This window comes from Palaemon carinicauda, chromosome 9 (genome assembly GCF_036898095.1).
Source record: "Palaemon carinicauda isolate YSFRI2023 chromosome 9, ASM3689809v2, whole genome shotgun sequence".
NCBI lineage: Eukaryota > Metazoa > Arthropoda > Malacostraca > Decapoda > Palaemonidae > Palaemon > Palaemon carinicauda.
In genome coordinates, this window is record NC_090733.1 from 138539698 (window position 1) to 138564756 (window position 25059).

Sequence of the window (25059 nt, forward strand, 5' to 3'; positions counted from 1 at the left end):
TGGACCAAAATAATCATATTCAATTATTTCCGCACTCGGCCTTGGGGTACGGAAAGGTAAGACAGTTTTGAAGACAATCTTTCTCGTTGCGTTTCTTAAGCGAAGCAAAGGCCAGGTCTGTTTAAAATCTCTTAACCAAGTGCTAATGACATCAATATGGACCAAAATAATCATATGCATTCGTAACCAAAACAATGCTTTATGTGCTCTCCCTCATAAACACATCTACAGATCCGATATTGACTTCACAACTTGGCATACGGGAGGCTAATTCAGATTGTTGTTCTCCTTCCTTAGAATAATTTAATCAGCGTGTTAATTAGCTCGCATTTTCATTTCCTTGCGATCATGTATCAGTTGCTAGCAAAACATCACGCAGAGAGAGAGAGAGAGAGAGAGAGAGAGAGAGAGAGAGAGAGAGAAGAGAGAGAGAGAGAGAGAGAGAGAGAGAGCATAAGATTACCAATTGGAATACAGTTTGTTATTTCTCGTCGTTAGAGAGAGAGAGAGAGAGAGAGAGAGAGAGAGAGAGAGAGAGAGAGAGAGAGAGAGAGAGAATTATGGTATTTGTATTAATGGCAGTGTTAAATAATTCTCGAGAGAGAGAGAGAGAGAGAGAGAGAGAGGAGAGAGAGAGAGAGAGAGAGAGAGAGAGAGAGAGAGAGAGAGAGAGAAAGAGAGAGATGTAGCAGCAGCGTTAGTGGTGAGGGAGAAGCTCTGATCAGTATGTTGGCGAGGGTTAATTAACTCAATTTATTTGAGGATAATAAGGGACAGCGGATGTTTGTGCAGACACGACGAGAGAAGGAGGGAATTAGAGGGGGGCGGGGGGGGGAATTGGTTGGGGAAGGAGGGGAGGAGGAGGAGGAGTGTGGAAGAAGCAGCAGCAGAAGAGACGAAAGGACTCTGAGGCGGAGTATTTATTATTACTATTAATAATAATAATAATAATAAGACCATGGTACAGTGGCTATGGCACTACCAAAGACCTGAGAACAATAGTTTGATTTTGGAATGTCCTTCTCCTAGAAGAGCTGCTTACCAAAGCTAAAAGAGTCTTCTACCCTTACCAAGAGGAAAGTAGCACTGAACAATTACGGTGCAGTAGTTAACCCCTTGGGCGAAGAAGAATTATTTGATTGGAAAAAGATATGACGTGATAATAAGAAAACGAAAATGTTAGATGCTAAACTTTAATTTATGATGAAACTCCTTCGGGTGAAAAAAATGACAGTTTAAGAACTCGTTTCTTGTTAAGAGAAATGAGTACGCCAGCAACTCCTGTTAATAATTTCACATCAAAACTGAATTCTCACGAATGTAGAAGCAGTAAGACTTATGGGGATTTTTTTTTTATCTTGCACTTATTGGTGACAGTATTGCCTCGTATTTGATTTGCTATTCGATGTAAGTTTTAGGTTATATATATATATATATATATATATATATATATATATATATATATATATATATATATATATATATATATATATATATATATATATATATATATATATATATATAGACAGATATCTCTATTGGGTAAAAATATATCATGATTATATAAAAATTGTCTTTCTAGCCTATAAAAAAGACCTGGTAGGAGAGAGAGAGAGAGAGAGAGAGAGAGAGAGAGAGAGAGAGAGAGAGAGAGAGAGAGAGAGAGAGAGAGAGAGAGAGAGAGAGAGGACTCAATGTAATATCCAACAAGCAGGAAGAAAAGAAGAAATGTTAAATCCCAAATCATCCCAAGTCCGATGAACACTAACCTCACATTGGCGTTAAAAGCAGCCACTTACTTCCAGGGCCTGTCTATAGAGCTGCAATAATAACCCAGTGCGCTTGTATATGTGTGTGTGTGTGGGGGGGGGGTTCTCAAATAAGCCTCGATCACAAAAGCTATTAAAAAGCCGGAATGATCACAACAACTATCATGTAAAGGAATTGATATTTCCACGCGTGAGTTGAAAAGCACTAACGGAAGCTATCCATTAGGTATACTGTACATGTCGCAGAAGCGGCCCACCGGTAAGAAACAATTGGCGTGCGTGTTAGTGAGTGCGTGTGCGTGCGTTTGAGTGCACTTGCGTTAAATCACGATTCAGCGTCGTTCAGTAGAGATCACTCTTCGTAACAGTCTTTGCCATTAAAAAAAAATGTAGAGATTAATAAGGGCCTTCTTACGCAGCCACGGTTAATGATGATGTATGCATTACAACTCGAGAATGTGTCATTACGTATTCGTTTGGCGTAACGCCGTTATCACATGAAATCTCGCAAGTTTAAGGTTCCGTAAAACGAATCACCGCGTTCGAGCGGCATCGCTCACCGACGACATTTTAGCTACGGCTCAGTAACTTCTTGCCCGATTCGGTCCAAATTTGTGGTCACGTCGCGTGAGAGAAAGACGCAATTAACACGAAATGTCATTCGTTCCCGTCTCCTCCCTTTTTCTTTCTGGCATTTCAAATTACACGAGCATAACTCGCAATGATTTCCTTCGTTGGTTTACATAAATCGGCGCTAAATACAGCTAGAGATATATAGTTAGATGTATGATTAAGCCGGTGCCGTGTGAGGATATGTAAGGGTAAGATCAATTCGTGGTACCTTCACACGAAGCCGAAATCCGTACTTTAAATCTGGGCGATAATCCGTCGGAGAAGTAATCCCTTGTTATCGCTCTTATCGGCGCTCTGATATTCCACCGGTCTCATCTTTTTCTTAATAATAATAACCGACATTTTCATTTTAGTCACTTGCGTAAAGACGCCACTGCTACCGCGACGAACGCAAAATTGCCTCGGTAAATCAAGCGTTATTTATTTTCCTTTGGTAAGTCAAAGTTTCCCACGAATTACGTTCGGCGGTAATGAGAAAACCAATCTACCAGAAGACGGGTAAAGGATTACCGTAGGAACCAAAAGACTTCCTTATTCTCCGTACGAAATCTCCGCTTACATTCTTCAGATAGCTTCTCGGCTATATACGGATTTGCTTAAAACGATAGATAAAACAAATATGTAATTTAACAAAAGAATATAATAGAAAGTGTACCATAATATTTGCGTTCATATCGATGCGATATTTCCTACTTCGGAACTATATAAATGAAACTATAGTCAATTCTTTTTAGTGAGGCAGATTTACACCGACTCGCAGCGGTACCCTTTTATCTTGGAAAAGTTTCCTGATCGCTGATTGGTTGGACAAGATAATTCTAACCAATCAGATAGGAAACATTTCCTAGCTAAAAGGGTACCCCTGCGAGTTGGTGCAAATCTGCCTCACTAAAAAGAATTGACTATAGTCATAACTTCCGCCTCGTGTCCGTGCTTGGTAAGAGCCGTCGGAAGGCCTTCGCTACTAAAAGAGAGATGTGGGTGATGGCAGCGGCGCCCGGTACTGTTGCAACTCATTAGGGTAACTACAGTCAAGTTGTAAAGAAAACAGAAAAAAAAACCTTCCCCCTTTCTCCTTTACTTTCACACTGATAAAACATTGCATTCAACGCCTCTTCCTCCTTCCCTCCTCCTTGTCCGAGCTCCTTCAAACCCCCCTCATCCCTCCCTTATCCCGCTCCGGACCATCCTATGATGCAGGCCCTGTTCCCCTTCCCCCGAGGAGTGCTGGCCCTCCACGGCCCCCCATCCTTCCCGGTCCCTCCTCGATCTTCCAGAAGTCCCGTCTCCTTCCCTCCTCACCTTCCCCATTGTATCTCTCGTCCCTTAAGACCCCATTAGCAGAAGGGCCCTGATTGCCACGTCTAAGATTGCACGGGGCCCCTTATTAGCATTCTGACGACGGCTTAGGCAACTGATGCGCTCTCTCTCTCTCTCTCTCTCTCTCTCTCTCTCTCTCCTCTCTCTCTCTCTCTCTCTCTGATGGATACGCCTTTGCAAATATTCAGTAATATGAAAGTTGTATCTTTATAAGAATATAAATAAAGTTCTGAATACACAGTGGACACACTTAACAGCGTCCGCATAAAATTTCTATATCATAGCAAATAAATTTATAAATTATTAAAATCGCGTATAAATTTAATGCCATATCTTAATCATATATTCATAAAACTTTATTTAGTAAAGATAAATAATACCGAGGGTAACGTTTTTTGTACCTTAATGAATCCTAATGGTTGAAACCGAAATTCTCATATAATTTCCGTTGTAAATATCATCCCAGTTTTCTGTCTGTTATCCCTTCGCTTAATGATCGTGGGACTGCGGCTTTCAAGCCAAGAGGACTAAACCTAGCCTCGGCGTAATACCATCAACAAGAATTCGTACACCCGCCAGATCTGTTTCCCGTCATCTTCCGGTTGCAGCCTCTAGCGATAAATAATGAACGCAAACAAAACGGCCGGAGGAAAGCCGGCAATCGTCAAGAATAATTATCATCTGAAGACAATATTACAGGCAACGCTACAGCATCTTATTTTGTTTAATTACGCAATTCTTTTTTTTTAGTTTGAAGTGGCAAAAGGAGAAATATGACAAAATAACTCAACCTTTTCATTTCAGACCAAAACCCTATCTCCATAATTGCTTTTGGCGAGATCGCTCGCCTCCAAAACAACACGCTAATTAAAACTAGATTTAAAAATGCATCTTGTTTTAATTAGTATATGGAAAAAAAAGTGGAATGTTTTAAAATGACACTTTTCGCACGTGGTTTCGGCCGGGTGCGCCGAGAGAGAGAGAGAGAGAGAGAGAGAGAGAGAGAGAGAGAGAGAGAGAGAGAGAGACGGAGGAGTTCTGCTGGGTCTGGGCCCCTGAGTAGGTATATTCACTAGTGCCAAAACAGACGATGAGATGGGGTCAGAATTCTGTCTCCCTTTATAGATAACGTTAACTTATTATGACAACATTTAACGTAGATGTCAATTAGAAAGAAGGCATGAGAACTTTGGGGAGGGGGGTGGGGTGGGGTGGGGGGGCTTTTCGATAATGAGATTTGCCTCCCAATAATGGAAAGAAAATAAGATGCCGAGCAAAGTTTGGAGAGAGAGAGAGAGAACACAATCGGGGGAAACCGATATTGGTCAATGCACAAAACACCCACATATAATCTCGCTACACAAAAATGCAACACTGCCGAGGAAATTAGACTCTCTCTCTCTCTCTCTCTCTCTCTCTCTCTCTCTCTCTCTCTCTCTCTCTCTCTCTCTCTCTCTCTCTCTCTCTCTCTCTCTCTCAATGCAATTTTTTCAGTACCGATGATATGTTCTGAGATATAAAATTTTTTCTATAAACTTATACTAGCTTTATTTATGGGCATAACGATCTTGCGTGGTAATATTAATTCAGTTTTATATATATATATATATATATATATATATATATATATATATATATATATATATATATATATATATATATATATATATATACATATATATATATATATATATATATATATATATATATATATATATATATATTATACATTTATGAAGGAGAGAAGACCGCTTATAAGGTAATTGAGAAAAGCATATATGTTTTTCCCAATTATTGATGAATATATTCATCAATATAGGCTGCACGGGAAAGGTCCATATGACATTGTCATGATGATTTCCACGAAAATTTGGTCCTTAGAGATTATTAAGTAACAAGTGGGTTAAACTGGAGAGAGAGAGAGAGAGAGAGAGAGAGAGAGAGAGAGAGAGAGAGAGAGAGAGAGAGAGAGAGAGAGAGAGAGAGAGAGAGAGAGAGCATAAAGAAGCACATGATACAGTCTTCAACGGAAATGCATTGCAACACAAAAATGAACCTTTCCCTTCAGCTGAAATTGGAAACGAAATACAATGGATGAGTTTCCATTACTTCTCAGGGCAGGAGGGGGAAGGGGGGAAGAGAGAGAGAGGAGAGGGAAGAAGAGCAAGGAAAGGGGGAGAGGAGGCAGGTGGAGGAGGGGGGGGGGGGTGGGAGGACGAACGAACGAGAAGGACTTGTGATCACTCGCTGGGATGAACAGAAGCGGGAAAACCAATCTCTTCCTTCTTCTTCGTCTTCTTCTTCTTCCCCTTTTTTTCACACACTCGCGCCTCTTCCGAGTGATATTTTCCTCTCGAGTTATAATTAAAAATGGTTTCCTTTTGCTTACCTTTGCGGGAAGCCGGTCATCCCAAGTGTCAGCTCGCTTAACACCCACAAATCATAACAACAATCAGTGAGAGAGAGAGAGAGAGAGAGAGAGAGAGAGAGAGAGAGAGAGAGAGAGAGAGAGCATATAACCAACGCAGGCCACCACAATCCCTTTTCCTGTGTCCCAAACTTCAATCAGGCCGGAATCCAGGCTCAATCCTCCCCTACCATCCATCTCTCTCTCTCTCTCTCTCTCTCTCTCTCTCTCTCTCTCTCTCTCTCTCTCTCTTGTCCTAGCGACGAATCACTTCAGCCCTCCCCAACAGCGCCATACATAGATCCACCTATACGGAGTGCAATCAAGAATGCAGCACACCTCGAAACTGCACGCCGAGAGAGAGAGAGAGAGAGAGAGAGAGAGAGAGAGAGAGAGAGAGAGAGAGAGAGCAAAATTTAGATTGAGTAAGCGATATTCATCTCTTTGCCATTGCCCAAAAAACACGCCTGGAACAACTTTCCTTCTCTCTCTCTCTCTCTCTCTCTCTCTCTCTCTCTCTCTGGAAATTGGAAACATCGTTCCTGCAATCACCGAAACGACGAAAGATGTTTTCTCCTAAAGCAAACGTTTGCAAATCACACGAACACACAAACAAACGTCTCTTTACACGATCGCCGGATTTATGTCTTTATTACATCGTCGTGGGTGCGACGTTTATAGTAAACATTTCCAAAACACGTTCCCGACGTGTTCAGCAACGCGGGGGAATCGTAGAGAAAGGGAAAATTAATTAAAGAAAGTGATGAGATAGAAACTTTGAAAAAAATTGATACAAAGTCATTACAATTTTTTTATCTTCTGAGAATTTTTTTAGCATCTAACCCTCCCCCTCTCTTCCCCTTTCCACTTCTCCATGCCACCTCCCTTCTTCCTCAGCACTTCCTCATCCTGCCTTTCCCCAAAACCACCCTCCCTCCCCCTCCAAGGTTTCTCTCAACACGAGAGAAGAAGAAAAAAAAAAGGTCCCAAATAGAAAGAAAGAAGATGAAAGAGAGTGAAAATTTTTGGCACTGGGAGGCAGTAACGTTCAAGGCGGAGTTGATGCGGCATCTAATTTCCTCTCCCTTTTGGATTTGTTCTGCGTCTGAAAAAATCGCTCACGGGAAGAGAAGGAAAAAAAAAGATCCTAAAGTAAATGAGAAAATTTTCTCAAATAAATTGGATGAGGCCAAAGGCTCGATTTCACAATACACAAATAGACGCACACAAAAAAGCCATTAAAAGATCGCAAGATTAGTTTCTCTTACTTAGGGGCTCCTGTGAGCCTCGCAATAACATTCCTCGTTGATCTATTGCGATAAACCAATTAAGGACGGATGATTTAGAGCGGTAATCGCAACTTAACGAGGAAAAACGTCATCTTTGTAATGTCATGCAAAACAATATAATAGATACATTCATTATTTGATTATGCCACACACCAAAATATTTAACTATTTAACGTTTTTCCAACAAATCGAGAAATGAGAGAGAGAGAGAGAGAGAGAGAGAGAGAGAGAGAGAGAGAGAGAGAGAGAGAGAGAGAGAGAGATAATTCTGACAAGTCATGGCGTATAATTACTTCCAAGATGGGATAAGAGCTTAAACCCAGCGATCGAATCTCGGCGTAAACGAACCGTAACCTCATTTAATATAAATGCATAAAATCTGTGACTTTTCTTACGACATCAAAATAGGATTAGAGTTTCTTATTTCTTCTTAAAAATTATCATTGCTGATATTGTTAATTTTTCCCCGTTTCACTGAAATTTCAGTCATCAAAATATAATTAAGAAAATTTAAAAGATTTAATATGAAATCAGAAATGGATAAAATATATATTTCACAAATAGTCACAATCAGCTAATGGTCAACGTTGAATTTTTAATGGTGTTATGCAAGTTAACAGTTTATTTACGGAAAAATGAGTGAAAATTTCGTAACTGAATAATTCGTAAAAGAAAAATGTCTATATACGATAATAAATCTAGCTCTACTGCTCTGAAATGCAACATCAATTTACATTATGCAGAAATATTTTCTTTGACGTAATAGTGTGCAAGACATAATCGCCAAAACAGAGAAAAATACGAAAAATCACATATGAAAGCGAAAATTCAAACTAAAGGAAAATAGAAATTTAGTTTGATATATCTTTCGATTCGATATAACATCCGACACTTACCTTTCAAGTAGACCCAAATTTATTGCGTTTCCTGCGCTTCTTCGATAACCTCAGAAATTATAATCCTTAAAGAAATACAGAGGAGACGGCATCTTAAACCAAAACATAAGAGGTTCCACCAGTAACTCGACGATTAGGTTTCTGGTGCTTTAATAAATAAAACACAAAAACTTCTTGCGACAGAGAGATGAGTTCCGTTTAGATTCTAAGTCCCAGGACGAAAAAGGGTTTCAAAAAATGCGAAAACAAAATGAAAAATAAATAGAACATATGATATTTTTTTAAAGCAGCACCAGCCTACTTATTCCTCGAATGGTGCGCCTCGTTAACACGGCCACAATTTCACTGATTAAACTCCTGAAACGGCACAAAAACACTTGCAATAACCGATAGACACAAAGTCCACAAGGTAGTTTGAAACAAGTTGCCAATGCCGGAGCAGAGAGGCGTACGTGCTCTCTCCCCGGTGTCTGCAAATGGACTGACCATTCTTCAGACAGCTGTACTCACAGGCAATCAGTCTCAGTGCCATGGATGCCAGCTCCAGGAATTTACTTTGGCAATTTCATGGGGGAAGAGAGACCCTCTCCGGAAAATCAATCGCTTTGTCTTGGGGATACTGCTGGCCCACCTTCCCTCTAGCATCACATCCACTTAAAATACAGAATAAAATACGCCAATAGGCCACATTATGGTTTTTAATCAACTCTCCCAATAAAGAAAGTTACGCTCCGTGCAGGGCCTTAAGCTCATTGAGTGGGAGAGCACGTGTGGAATGCTCGATGAGTGGCCGCGCAGCTTAACACGCGCAGAGCCGCGCGGTGGTGGCGCGTGTCTGCTGGGAAAGCAATCAAGTTAATTAGACCAATTATACGTTTGTTTGTAGATGCTGATGGATTTGATCAATATTCATTTTCGGATTTACGTTTGGAAGCAGATATTTCATCTTTCACCAGAAATATCATGTAGTTAAACACTCATATTATTTTTGTGTGATGTAAACGCGAATGTTTACAATATGCCCTATACGTATATCATCGCTTATTGTCTCATAATTATTTTCCAAATGGAATGAAAATTTTAAATACCACTAGGATTTCATTTCTTAAACACGTAACGAATTACCTAATCCTTATTTGATCGTGGCACAATATTCATAATAGAAATGAATATTTATATTTTGTAATAAAACACCAACATTGATAAAGATGATTGTGATCGCAGTAATGATTATTTTGATTGAGAGTCTACTACTGACAAACATTTGAAAAAAAAAAAAACTTAGACAAATTAGAAATATATATATATATATATATATATATATATATATATATATATATATATATATATATATATATATATATATATATATATATATATATATATATATATATATATATATATATATATTATATTTGCCGGAGAAATTTTTATAACCAAGCTTATATCTCATTTATCCCTTAAATCTTAAGAGAACTAAGGAAAACAAAAACAAGAATTTTCCGGAAAATGTACAATTATTTAATATAATTTCTTTGGAGCATTCTTTCCCCGATCATGCTTCAGTTTAGCCTTCTGGAAGTGTAGATACTATAGACGCTGATGGAGCAAAGATTTTTATTTAATAATTTAAAAGAAGAGTGGAAAGTGTAAATGATGGTATTTTCAATCACAATTCAACCGGGAGAATGAAAAACCACCATGGTATAAGAACGCTGGTTATATCGTCACTATTGTTTATAAAGGTAATTGAAAATCAGTCGTGTTATAACCCATAAATAGTCGTGCGAATACTACGATGAGTTAATTAAAACATAATTTATATTATTATTATTGTTGTTGTTGTTGTTACTATTATTATTATTGTTGTTGTTTTTGTTGTTATTATTATTATTATTATTATTATTATTGTTGTTGTTGTTTTGTTGTTGTTGTTACTATTATTATTATTATTATTATTATTGTTGTTGTTGTTGGTGTTGTTGCTGTTGTAGTTGTTACTACTACTACTATTATTATTATTATTATTATTATTATTATTATTATTATTATTATTATTATTACTTGCTAAGATACAACCCTAGTTGGAAAAGCAGGATTCTATAAGCTCAGTGGCCTCAGCATGGAAAATAACCCAGTGAGGAAAGGAAACAAGGAAATATAAAATATTTTAAGAACAGTAACAACATTAAAATCAACATTTCCTATATAAACTATAAAAAACTTTAACAAAGCAAGAGGAAGAGAAATAAGATAGAATAGTGTACCAGAGTGTACACTTAAGCAAGAGAACTCTAACCCAAGACAGTGGAAGACCATATTACAGAGGTTATGGCACTACCCAAGACTAGAGAACAATGGATGTTAAGGATGTAACTCATAACACAAGCAATGAGAGAAAAGGTTAATGGTGACGGTGGAATGAATTGGCTACTCAAATTTGAATTAAGCCCAGCACAGGTGTTATAAATATTTTACATCTAGTTTGAATTGTTATACGAACATGAGTAATATCCTTCCAAACACATGTTTTTGACACATGTGCTCATACTTCATTCACTCTTGCTTATCTATATAGAAAAAAAAACGCAATTATACGGTATGTAAGTTTGAGTACGTGAATATATGTTTATATATACACATTACATATAAATACACAGGTATATATATATATATATATATATATATATATATATATATATATATATATATATATGTGTGTGTGTGTGTGTGTGTGTGTATATATATATATATATATATATATATATATATATATATATATATATATATATATATATATATATATATATATATACTCTTACATACATATACTACCGCTAGAGAGTTATGGGGTGTTTTGACTGGCCAGGCAGTACTATATTGGATTCTTCTCTCTCGATACGGTTCATTTTCCCTTTGCCTCCACACACACACACTGAATAGTCTGGCCTATTCTTTACATATTCTTTACATGTCTCCTCTGTCCTCATACACCTGATAACACAGATTACCAAACAATTCTTCACTCAATGGGTTACTGCACTGTAATTGTTCAATGGCCACTTTCCTCTTGATAAGGGTAGAAGAGACTTTAGCAATGGTAAGCAACTCTTATTGGAAAAGGTCACTCCAAAACTAAACCATTGTTCGCTAATTTTGGGTAGCGCTATAGCCTCTGTGCCATGGTGAGTCACTGTCTTGGGGTAGAGTTCTCTTGCTTGAGGGTCCACTTGGGGAACACTATTCTATGTTATTTCTCTTCCCATGTTTTGTTAAAGCTATTTTTTTATTGTTTATACAGGAGATATTTATTTTCATGTTACTGTTCTTAAAATATTTTATTATTCCAGTTTTCCTTTCCTCAATGGGCTATTTTCCCTGTTGGAGCCCCTGGGCGTATAGCATTCTGCTTTTCCAACTAGGGCTGTAGCTTAGCAATTAATAATAATGATAATAATGATAATATAATAATAATATAGTCAGTTCTTGACCCTTTCTGTGCCATTCATGAGCAGCCTTGACAACCTTTATGACCCTTAAAACCTTTAAACGAATCCCTTTGGCTCTTAGTTAACCTGTATGATCCATTTGCAACTGCATTATCGACCTTTTTATTAAGTGTTGTTGCGCATGCGTAGTCGCATTTCACTATTTTAAGATTATATTTTCCGTTGATATCTTATTATTATTATTATTATTATTATTATTACTTGTTAAGCTACAACCCTAGTTGGAAAAGCAGGATGCTTCAAGCCCAGGGGCTCCACCAGGGAAAGTAGCCCAGTGAGGAATTGAAACAAGGAAAAATAAAGAAGCGTAACATTAAAATAAATATTTCCTATATAAACTATAAAAAACTAATAAAACAAGAGGAAGAGAAACAAGACAGAACAGCCTGCCCGAATGTACCCTCAAGCAAGAGAACTCTATCCCAGGACAGTGGAAGACCATGGTACAGTGGCTATGGTACTACCCAAGACTAGAGAACAATGGTTTGATTTTGCAGTGCCCTTCTCCTAGAAGAACTGCTGACCATAGCTAAAGAATCTCTTCTAAGTGGCCTCTGAACAATTACAGTTCAGTAACCCCTTGGGTAAAGAAGTATTGATACACACAGATGGAATTACTTTCTTACGACAACGAAAAATCCTTCTTCCATATCCTTAATCGATTAAAGTGAAATGTTTTCGGTGCGTAGTGACTCCATCACTAGCACAAACAAGCACCTCTTTAAGTAATTGAATTTCTTGTCGTCACTTCACTCGATTAAAACCCACCAGAATGGTTTGGTATTAGAATCAATCGAAGTAACGAGATTATTGTTTGTAGATTACTACCAACCAGAACATTGCACATTCATGATGATGTGGAACGATCATACTTGCACGCGCGTGCACACCCCTGCATACACACACAGACACACACACACACATATATATATATATATTATATATATATATATATATATATATATATAGGTGTATATATATATATATATATATATATATATATATATATATATATATATATATATATATATATATATATATGTTATATATGTATATATATGTGTGTGAGAGAGAGAGAGAGAGAGAGAGAGAGAGAGAGAGAGAGAGAGAGAGAGAGAGAGAGATTAAATTTTGATAATATATGAATACATACACAATCATGCACCTATTTCCGACTATTCATTTGATATAACATTCAAGGAAATGAAGTTTTCTCTGTCAATTTACAACTGAATGCCTTATCCGGTAACTTATATTCCTAGATTAAATTTTGAACGTAATTGACTGACACATGCCTCTTTAGATTTTGATAGAAATTCAATAATTCCTGTTTTGGTGTATGTCAACATTATCGCAAACCTTGGATTCAGCAAGAATAATAATGATAAAAAGACTGATTATTTTATTAATGGTCTTCAGTGGCCACTTTCCTCTTGGCAAGGGTAGAAGAGACTCTTTAACTATAGTAAGAAGCTCTTCTAGAAGGACACTCCAAAATCAAACCATTGTTCTCTAGTCTTGAGTAGTCCCATAGCCTCTGCACCATGGCCTTCACTGTCTTGGGTTGGAGTTCTCGTGCTTGAGGGTACACTCGGGCACACTATTTTATCTTATTTTTCTTCTTGTTTTGTTGAAGTTTTTATAGTTTATTTAGGAGATATTAATATTAATGTTACTGTTCTTGAAATATTTTATTTTATCCTTGTTTCCTTTCCTCACTGGGCCAGTTTCCGTATTGGAGCTTCTGGACTTATAGCATCTTGCTTTTACCAACTAGGGTTGTAGTTTAGCAATTGATAATAATAATAATAATAATAATAATAATAATAATAATAATGAAAATGTCTATATCGTTTCAGTAATCGGTTTCGTATGTAGGGCCCTCTGCCTCCCTTGCAAACTCCCCCACTTACCCACATCTCATTAGCTCGCTTAACCCCTTTCACCCGATCAATTAAGTACCGTTGGTAATCAGCGCTCCTTCTCAGCACCTGTATAAATCATCATGGCACCCATTCAACAGTCAGAGGTAAAAGCGGGAGGTGTGGTTGTGTGTGTGTGTGTGTGGGGGGGGGGGGGATGAATTAGTCTCGAAATGTGCGAGTCAGAAATTCCATCTCTGTTCAAGCTCGATAATTTATATTTGTTTCTACAACCTAAACGTCCTTGTGAGCTAATTGTGGGGCTTTTGGGAGAGCCATTCCCTGACCCTCCCTGGTCTTAGGTTGGTTGGAAACGTTTCTGTTTCGAAATGTGCGAGTCAGAAATTCCATCTCTGCTCAAGCTCGCTAATTTCTATTTGTTTCTACAACATAAACGTCCTTGTGAGCTAATTGTGCGGCTTTTGAGAGAGCCTGTAGGTCTGCTCGCAGTCATAAGCAGCCATTCCCTGACCCTCCCTGGTCTTAGGTTGGTTTGACACTTCTCTGTTTCGAAATGTGCCACTCAGAAATGAGATCCTTGCTCATGCTCGATAGTTTCTAATGGTATCTGCAACCTTAGGGTTTTTGTGGCCTGATTGGTAACGTCTCTGCCTGGTGTTTGCCAGTGGGGGGTTCGAGTCCCGCTCAGACTCGTTAGTGCCATTAATGTCTGCAACCTTACCATCCTTGTGAGCAAAGGTTGGGAGGTTTGGAAGGTCTATCGGTTGAGTCATCAGCAGCCATTCCCTGACCCTCCCCGCTCCTAGCTTGGCTGGAGAGGGTGCTTGGGCGCTGATATATGATATATGGTCAGTCTCTAGGGCATTGTCCTGCTTGATAGGGCAATGTCACTGTTCGTTGCCTCTGCCATTTATGCGCGGCCTTTAAACTTGAACGTCCATACGAGCTGATGATGAAGGTTTGGTTGTGACTATAGTTCTGCTGGACGGATCTGGCTAGGCACATTTAAGCTAAAAGATTACTAGGTCCTTTAGTTAAACATTTACAATCGCCATGACGTTGTGCTTGAGGTATTCCGTTTAGAACTTGAGTGATGAAAATGTCGGGAAAGTTAAATTTGTATGCTCTGTTTATTCTTTAACAACTACTTTGCCAAAGTAGATATTGAATATTTCTTCGTGATGAAAATTCCTTGCAATATTCCAGGTTAACTACTATGACTAATACGTGATCAGCAGACAAAGTTATTCAATAAAAAACATTGCTAAATTACATTTATCTCTTTTATAGTATTTGTAAATAAAAAAAAAAAAACTAGATAATGGGATTGCATAAAGTCACCGAAGGTTTTCATGGATGAAGATATCGGAAGGGTTTTTGGTTGACCGTGTTTTACGCGACTAAATTTAGGCCCACATCAATGTACGAAAAAGTAATGACAGAATTTGGTTATAAAATGAGACACTATAGACAATAATTACAGTGAGGCAGATTTGCACCGACTCTCAGGGGTGCCCTTTTAGCTCGGTAAAGTTTCCTAATAGCTGATTGGTCGGAAGTATCTTTGTCCGACCAATCAGCTATTAGGAAACTTTTCCGAGCTAAAAGGGCACCCCTGCGAGTCGGTGCAATTCTGCCTCAATAAAATGAATTGACTATAGTAACCTAGGAGCCACTTAAATATCCTCTGCTTCGGTGTAATCAAATTTGAAAATGAACTAAAGAACCATTAAAGATTTAAAGGTTTAAAGTCGCTCATGAATGGCAGAGGCAAGCAGGACAATGCCCTAGAGACCGACCATATATTATATGATCAGCGCCCAAGCCTCCTCTCCACACAAGCTAGGACCAGGGAGGGCCAGGCAGTGGCTATTGATGACTTAGCAGATAGACATATAGGCTCCCCCAAACCCCCCAACCTTAGCCCACAAGGATTGTAAAGTTGCAGACACTAATGGCACTAACGAGTTTGAGCGGGACTCGAACCCCCGACTGGGAAAAACCAGGTAGAGACGCTACCAATCAAGCCACAGCAACCTATTACATCTTCATTACCCAAGGGGTTAACTACTACACTGCAATTGCTCAGTAGCTATTTTCCTCTTGGTAAGGATAGAAGAGACTCTTTAGCTATGGTAAGCAGCTCTTCTAGGAGAAGGACAATCCAAAATCAAACCACTGTTCTCTAGTCTCGGGTAGTGCCATAGCCTCTGTACCATGGTCTTCCACTGCCTTGGGTTAGAGTTCTCTTGCTTGAGGGTACACTCGGGCACACTATTCTATCTAATTTCTCTTCCTCTTTTTTTGGTTAAGGTATTAATAGTTTATATAGGAATTATTTATTTTAATGTTGTTACTGTCCTTAGAATATTTTATTTTTCTTTGTTTCCTTTCCTCACTGGGCTATTTTCCCTGTTGGGGCCACTAGGCTTATAGCATTCTGCTTTTCCCACTAGGGTTGTAGCTTAGCAAGTAATAATAATAATAATAATAATAATAATAATAATAATAATAATAATAATAATAATAATAATAATATTCCTCGTGACGTTTACGATCAGTGTTGAAATATTATTGTGCTTGAAACCGTTTGTAGTAAAAGTAAATTAATTTATATTTTGCGCCGGTTTGGACGATTGAAGCTATTATTCTAGTAATTAATGCATTCCTGCCTGATGCATGTTCTTGCATAATTTCCTGCCTGTGCATTGTGCTGACCATGATTAATTCTAGTTCTTATCAATATGAAATTTTTGGATATGATTTGAACAACTATTAATTGTAGCATTGTAATTTTTTTTTTCAAACCTTTTGAATTGCAGTTAACTATATCTTATAAAATTTGAATTTTAGTTAACCATATCTTATAAAAGTATAATCCTATTTTGATAGGTAATGCAGAGAAGGTATAAAATCATCCCTGAATTATTACCTTTGAATTTATATAGTTTTGCATACTTTTCATAAAATATTATTTTTTTTATTTTATTACATTTAAATCTATATAAATTTGCATACTTTTCAACGTTAGCATATCGGTTAAGCTTTGAAGGATAGAAGTATGTGACATCTTCATTTGCGGTTCAGTAATAGGAAAGATATAAATTTAAACATTACATTTTGTTGTTCGATATTCGAGGATGACACCTCGGGTACAACAATGACGATACTAAATCTTCTTCAAGGAAATAAAACTCAAGAGACTTAACTAGAAGAAAACATTAAAGTTTCTGGTATAGTCTTTCTTTACAGAAGTTAGATTTCGGTAGCAGATGATTGAGGGCTGGGAGTAATATCATAGAATTCTCGTAAATAAAAAAAATTAAAAAGGTAAAACACAGTTTATGGTCGATTTTAATGAATATGTTACCTTTGTAATGTCAGAACGAAGGTGAGAAAAATCAGTAAATTAATATTTTTTATTTTAATTGATAAGGGATATGATAAGAATTCGCAGCTATATGTGCTTTGATGGTTATTTTACTAGATCATTATTTATTTTTTTTTTTTTTTTGGAAAATTTTCACACAGAGTGTGTATGTATACGTATACACACACACACACACACACACACACACACACACACACACACATATATATATATATATATATATATATATATATATATATATATATATATATATATATATATATATATATATATATATATATATATGTATGTATATTCCAACACATGGTTGGAACACTCTAAAAACAAACAAGTAAGCAAAAAAGCTTTATCACTTTGGTTTCAAAACTAGTACCACATTGTTCCTTCATCCATCACTGTAACTTTTCCTTAATTTGAAGGAACGAATATGTAGCATAGCCATCGTTGGAACTTTTTTCCCTCAGCAAGTCATACCTTACACATCCTGGTCAGGCAATGAGGGATGCTAAAGTGAAGTATTTCACTTACAATACCATGAATTCCAGGTAGGTACCTCTACTTTCTTATATCATTAGCTCTTCATATATTCTGAACAATCTTTTCTCAATCAATATAAAATTTACAGTAACAACTCCAAATCCTTCGTTGCAAAAACCTACTATTTTATTATCCTATAGCTAAACATGGAGGATGAATGGACGGCGTTGTTCTTAGGTAACATTTCCCTGACAGTATTTTTAACTTTAATATACATTTGTTTAGGGTTTTTTTTTCAGTAATCTAGCACAAATATCGGAATTTTCCCCTCTTCTGTATCACTCCCTGTACAGTATGTAAGCCCCTTGTTCACCGTATACACAGGCACAGGATCTTATTTTTTATGTATATAGTTATATCTGTAGGAACAAGACCTTACAGTGTTTCTTCTGTGCCAAGTTTGTTAATTATTGAAGTTATATAGTTTCCTATCCCGGTCATGATATAGAAATGCACATCAGAGTCAAGATATATATATATATATATATATATATATATATATATATATATATATATATATATATATATATATATACACACATATATATACATATATATATATATATATATATATATATATATATATATATATATATATATATATATATATATATGGATTTCAATTTCACAAATCACCTTTATTTGAATACAGTTTCAGAAATTGTTTAAATCCCGAGTTTTAATTGAAATAATAGTTCTTCACGTAAAGGCGATTCAAACTATATATTTAGTTTCTTTTTTTTTTTTTTTATTTGATTATTCCAACTATTACGCATCTCTTGAACGCATGTCTGTTCATCTTCGCATTTCTACGTTTATCCCATTACGTCTATATGCACCCTCCGTTTTGTTGATGGTGGTGGGAGAGTGGGGGGAGGGGGGGGGGAATGCAAGGGGGGTAGGAGGAGATACAAGCAAGCAACAGGATAGCAATCAGCCAAGCAATGGCTGTAATTAACAAAGGTTCTCCTCCCGATGGTCGCTTTACATCTCTGCCGCCAGGGGGACAAACGACCTCTGTCACTCCCCCAAAAGCTCCAAGTTCCATGGAGGACGCCGGCCAGCTTTGAGCCCCCAGTTAAATTTCTTGATTGCTTCAACGTTGGAATGGCTATATACGGTCATTGAAAGAAAGAAAGAAAAAATAAAGGGTTGCAATGGTGGTCACTTTGAATTGTCTTTATTTTTTTTCGGGGTTTTTCTCTACCCAGAGCGAGTGACAAAGGCCAGTGAGAGTCCCAATTGTAATTCTCCAAAACATCATTCTTTTTTATTTATTTTATTTTAACTCCGAGTATGCAAATGTAATTTTCTCATAAATGGGTTCTACGAACAGCAAGTGAAAGCTAAATGTTAATACTTCTTTAATGTTAATTTTAGATATTATAGATTGATACTACATATATCAAGGTAAATGTAGATTATTTATTTTATTCATCATCATCATCATCATCTCGTACGCCTATTGATGTAAAGGGCCTCTGTTAGATTTCGCCAGTCGTTTTTATTTTGAGGTTTTAATTTTTATTCCTTCAAAGTTATTTGTTTACAAATGAACAATTGGGCCGGTACGTATTGATACATTTAGCGCTCGTTTATTATTATTATTATTATTATTATTATTATTATTATTATTATTATTAGCTAAGCCACAACCCTAGTTGTAAAAGCAGGATGGTATGAGCCCAAGGGCCCCACCAGGGAAAAATAGCCCAGTGAGGAAAGGAAACAAGGAAATATTAGATTTGTTTTAACGTTATATGACATAAATGCTGTAACTAGTTGAAGACAATATTGATGAAGCCAAAATTCTAAACTTTCAGGTCCCGTTGAACCAGATGGCTCTCACTCGATCCCTCAACATTGCACACGGAGAGAAAAGTTAAGTGAAAAAAGTACTATTTTGTGAAAACTACTATTTTGGGTAAGAGATATTTTGTGAAAAGAGGTATTTTGTGATAAAGGACCTATTTTGTGAAAAAAGAGGTATTTTGTGAAAAAGGACCTATTTTGTGAAAAAAGAGCCATTTCGTAAATAGAAAAACTATTTTGTGAAAAGAACTATTTTGTGAAAAGAACTATTTTGTGAAAAAATAACTATTTTGTGAAAAAGAACTATTTTATGAACTATTTTGTGAAAAGAATATTTTGTGAGAAAGCACTTTCTTGTGGAAAAGAACTTTAAAAAAAAAAATCACTATTTTGTGAAAAAACACCATTTTGTGATTAAAGAATTATTTCATGAAAAGAACTATTTTGTGAAAACTATTTTGTGAAAAAACAACTATCTTGTGAAAAAGAACCATTTTTTGAAAAAAAAAAACTCATGTGAAAAGAGAATTATTTTGTGAAAAGTGAATTATTTTGTGAAAAAGAACTTTGCGAAAAAAAGAACTATTTTGTTAAAAAAGAGAGAGAAATCTTCACGTGCTTGTTCATGGTGCTATTGTCATTTCGGGAATGGAAAACGGCGGGGACAATTTTCAAGAAAGTTTCTAAACGTCTTCAAGTGCCCATAGGAACCCCTCATTTGACAGTGCTTCGCCAGTAGGGGAACGAGGCTGTTTGGAGAAAACTCCTGCTTAGAGTAGAAGGAGAGGGGTAATTTTTCCCTCTCTTTTTTCCCTTGTATTTCTTGTAAATAAAATCCTTACCCTATTTTTCTCTTAGAGTATTATGTGCAAAGTGGTATTCACGTGTTATTCTAGGATGGATTTAAAATTAGGACATTTTTAAGGAGGGTAAATTTTTCCGTTTTTTTCCCTTGCATTTCTTCTAAATAAAATCCATACTCTAATTTTCTCTTTTAGCGTATTATGTGCAAAGTGGTATTCATATGTTATTCTGGGATGGGTTTAAAATTAGGACACTCAAGGGAGGGAGTTGGGGGGTAAATTTTCACGTTTTTCCCTGGTGTGTGTTTTTTTTTTTTTTTTTTTTTTTTTTTTTTTTTTTTTTTTTTTTTTTTTTTAATCCTTACCCTATTTTTCTCGTAGAGTATTGTGCGCAAAATGGTATTCATGCATTATTTCAGGATGTATTTAAAATTAGGACATTTTTAAGGAGGGGGTAATTTTTTCCTTTTTTTTTTTTTCTAGTATTTGTTGTAACAAAATCCTTGCCCTAATTTTTCCTAGCTCATAGTGTGAAAATTATATTCAAGTGTTTTCCCAGAAAGTATTTAAAATCAGGATATTTTTTATATTAATTTAATGCTTCTCTGTAGTTATTTTTAAAAAATAATGCAAATATAGCGTTACTTTCGAATACAACTTTTATCAGCTGAAAATAAAATAGGATAACTTGGTATACTATTTACTCTAAATATTCATTAATGTTCATATTAAATCTAAGTAACTTCCCTCTTTTGCATGACCATTAAGTAGAATTTAAGCTTGCCAATGTAGGTCATATTCATAACCTCGTAATTGAAGTAGGAATTACCGAAAAGTCAATGGGCAGAACATTTGGAATCGAATTGAATTAGTGTAAGAGTGATAATAATAATATTAATAATAATTAATAAATAATAGTTAATAATAATAACAATGATAATAATAATGATAATACTATTATTATTATTATTATTATTATTATTACTATCCAAGCTACAACCCTAGTTGGAAAAGCAAGATGCTATAAGCCCAGGGGCTCCAACAGGGAAAAATAGCCCAGTGAGGAAAGGAAATAAGGAAATAAATAAATGAAGAGAACAAATATAACAATAAATCATTCTAAAATAAGAAACAACGTCAAGACAGACATGTCATATAATAAACTATCAACAACATCAAAAACAAATATGTCATACATAAACTATAAAAGGGACAAATAAAATTCTTTAGAGCCTGTGGTTCTGTCTTAACGAATGTATGGATAGCATGTCACCTCGATAAGTATAGAGAAATATATGCTAATTGCGTAATATATAGAGGAATGAATAACATGATCATCCATGTATTTAATTGGCAAAACTACAATGTTAAAATGAGTTAGAATAGTATTTTTTTTTTTTTTACTGTAATATATCTGGAAATTCACATGTGAAGAGGGAAGGTTCGCTTTTGTTACTGTTTTGTGCATGTACAATTTTGTACATCAATTTAGATGTGCATGCACGTATGCATAATAAAGTGCAGATGTAAGCACATATAAAAAAATATGTATAAACACAAAACATAAATACCAGGAGAATATGTAACCCAACCAATTAAAGCCCTTCTGGTCCGTGAACACAATATTTTCGAACTAAATGAATACTTCGCACTAAAACAGGTAGACAGAAGTCCTTTGCCCGTAACGAGCTCCACTCTGGAAGCATATCTTAATGGTTCCACAATTTCTGACAACTCCGTCACTGTAGAAATAACCAGCAACATGTTATAATTGCAGGTTTCGTCTCAAAATTCCAAAATTGGTCTCACGTGTCCTTTTATTCAGTGGGCTGGATTTATAGCAATATTCGCTGATGTTAATGGCGGAGAAGAGGGAAAGGTTTGTATCGGCAGCTGTGATGAATTACTTTTCGTACTGTAGAAGGAACTGTTATTAAAAAGTTTAAAGGTAGATCATGAATGGCAGAGGCAAGGGACAGTGACAATACCCTAGAGAATGACCATATGTGCAACTGATCATGCGCCCAAGCCTTCTCTCCAGCCAAGCTAGGACCTAGGAGGGTCAGGTAATGGTTGCTGATGACTCAGCAGATAGACCTATAGACTCCCCCAAATCCTCCATCCATAGCTCACCAGGATGGTGAGGTTGCAGCGACCAAAGTAACTGAGTTTAACGGGACTCAAACTCCAGTCTGGACAATGCCTTAGAGACTGACCTTAAGTGCATCTGATCAGCGCCCAAGCCCCCTCTCCACTCAAGCTAGGGCCTAGGATGGCCAGGCAATGGCTGCTGATGACTCAGCAGATAGACCTATAGGCTACCCGAAACCCCCCATCCTTAGCTCACAAGAATTGTGAGGTTGCAACGACCAAAGGAACTAACGAGTTGTAGCGGGACTTGAACCCCAGCCTGGCGTTCACAATCAGGGACTAACAAGAGCAAAGTCCATAAAAGTTAAGAATTGTATAAACTTCTTTAATAATGAAGGTATTTGCGTATATATACTTGAACTAATAAGACTTGTAAATTCGGGAGACTGCAGGTATAGGATTTTATGTCTATAAAATTATATTATTTAGTCTTTATGATATGAAATTGAATAAAATTTGAAAATCGAAGATTTTAGTTGGAACGTTTCACTTCCAAATGCCAAACGTATCTGGAAATCTTGATCATTGAACAGTGAATAAGAGTATCAAACAGATAAATGTTGATATAAAAGTTAAATGAGGTCCAATCGAAGGAAAAAAATTGCTTCTATAGGTGGTAAATAATTTGAAGAAATCAATTGGTTTTGAGTCTACAGGGAACATTTACTTGTATAGATCACCGATCTGTGAGTGTGTTTATATATATATATATATATATATATATATATATATATATATATATATATATATATATATATATATATATATATATATATATATATATATACTGTAGATAGATAGATAGATATATTAGGCCTTTTGTGTTATATTCCCATGACTACAAATGTTGCTAATAAGAATCTTAGTTATTTTACTAGTAATAACTTTATCATCATCATCATCATCATTTCCTCCTCCTACGCCTATTGACGCAAAGGGCCTCGGTTATATTTCGCCAGTCGTCTCTATCTTGAGCTTTTATATCTATACTTCTCCATTCATCATCTCTTACTTCACGCTTCATAGTCCTTTTTTTATTGCGATTCTTGTTGTTGCTGAAATAACTAGAGGATGTTTTCGTCTCTGACATGATGTGTGGCTCCTGATTATCCTTGCGGACAATCCTATCAAGTCCGTACATTTAACGGATTCAGTATCGGTTTAATTCTTCAGATTTATCAAGTAGCCTGAACGGCAGTGTTGCCGATATGGGGATTTATCCCTAGATTTGTGGATTTTGGGTGTCTGGTGGGGGATATTCTGTACAAATTTCTGTGAAGAAGAAGCAAAGATGAGTAAACCTTTATATTGTTGCAATTTGTTTACTTGCACTTACATGAAGTATAGAGAGTCATATCTTGATTAGTAAAGCCTATAGGATCAGAAGAAAATATATTTGTGGAAATAGGGATTTTTGGGTGGTTTTTGGTGATTTTTTATCATGACTTGTGGATTTTTAGACTAGCCCATCAGGCAACACTGGTGAGCGGTTATCACTTTAACCAAAAAGCCTCGCCGAGGGCAGCTGCCGACATAAATGAAGTCTACTGATCCCGTCCGAAAACATATCAAACGCCGAAACCTCTAAATCAGTCTTTTGCTATTAAGAATCATAACATTCATAGACAGTGGGCGTTCTTAAAATAGAAGCAGAGTCTTTTTAAGACTTCAATCTCTCTTGAGAACATTTGGTGCATTGTGCCTCCAGAAAGAACTTCTTCTTCTTCTTTTTTTTTTTTTTTTTTTTTTTTTTTTTTTTATTTATTTTTTTTTAAGTGTCATGTTTACTTTTACATTGTACATTTTTTTTTCTTTTTTCTTTTTATTAGCAAGACAGATTATACAGATACAGTTACAAAAGTATGTTTTTTTTATGCAACATAAATAACATTAAGGTTACGTACATCTTAACTCATAATGAGTTCCATATTTGATACATCTTACTTCTGTTTAATTCAAAATAATTTGTTACATCGTTCTCCATTAATCATCCTTCGCTGCTCCAAAATATATCTTCGTATGAAAATGTTTGACATCATTTTGTCTCTGATATTTATATCTTCCATCCCAGAAAGAACTCGTGTCTTAAGTAAGGCACCTACTGGGTATACCACTTTACTGTGTAATGGGCACCACTTCAAGTGAGGGCTCGTAGGAGTAAACCTAGATTAAGCTGATTGATTCATTCTGGTTTTGACGAGGGATTATGTGAGATGGGCCATTGAACCTTTAGTCTAGATCTATTTATGTCGATCGAATAAACAATGAGGTTGTATGAAGAAAGGGAAGAAATGGGGAACATGGATTATTATTATTATTATTATTATTATTATTATTATTATTATTATTATTATTATTATTATTTGCTAAGCTACAACCCTAGTTGGAAAAGATGGATGTTAAAAGCCCGGGGGCTCCAACAGGGAAAATAGCCCCATTTATTATTATTATTATTATTATTATTATTAGTAGTAGTAGTAGTAGTAGTAGTAGTAGTAGCAGTAGTAGTAGTAGTAGTATTACTTGCTAAGCTACATCCCTAGTTGGAAAAGCAGGATGCTATAAGCCCAGGGGCTCCAACATGGAAAATATCCCAGTGGGAAAGGAAAGGAAAAGAAAAAGAAAATATTTTAAAAAGATTATCATTATTACTTGCTAA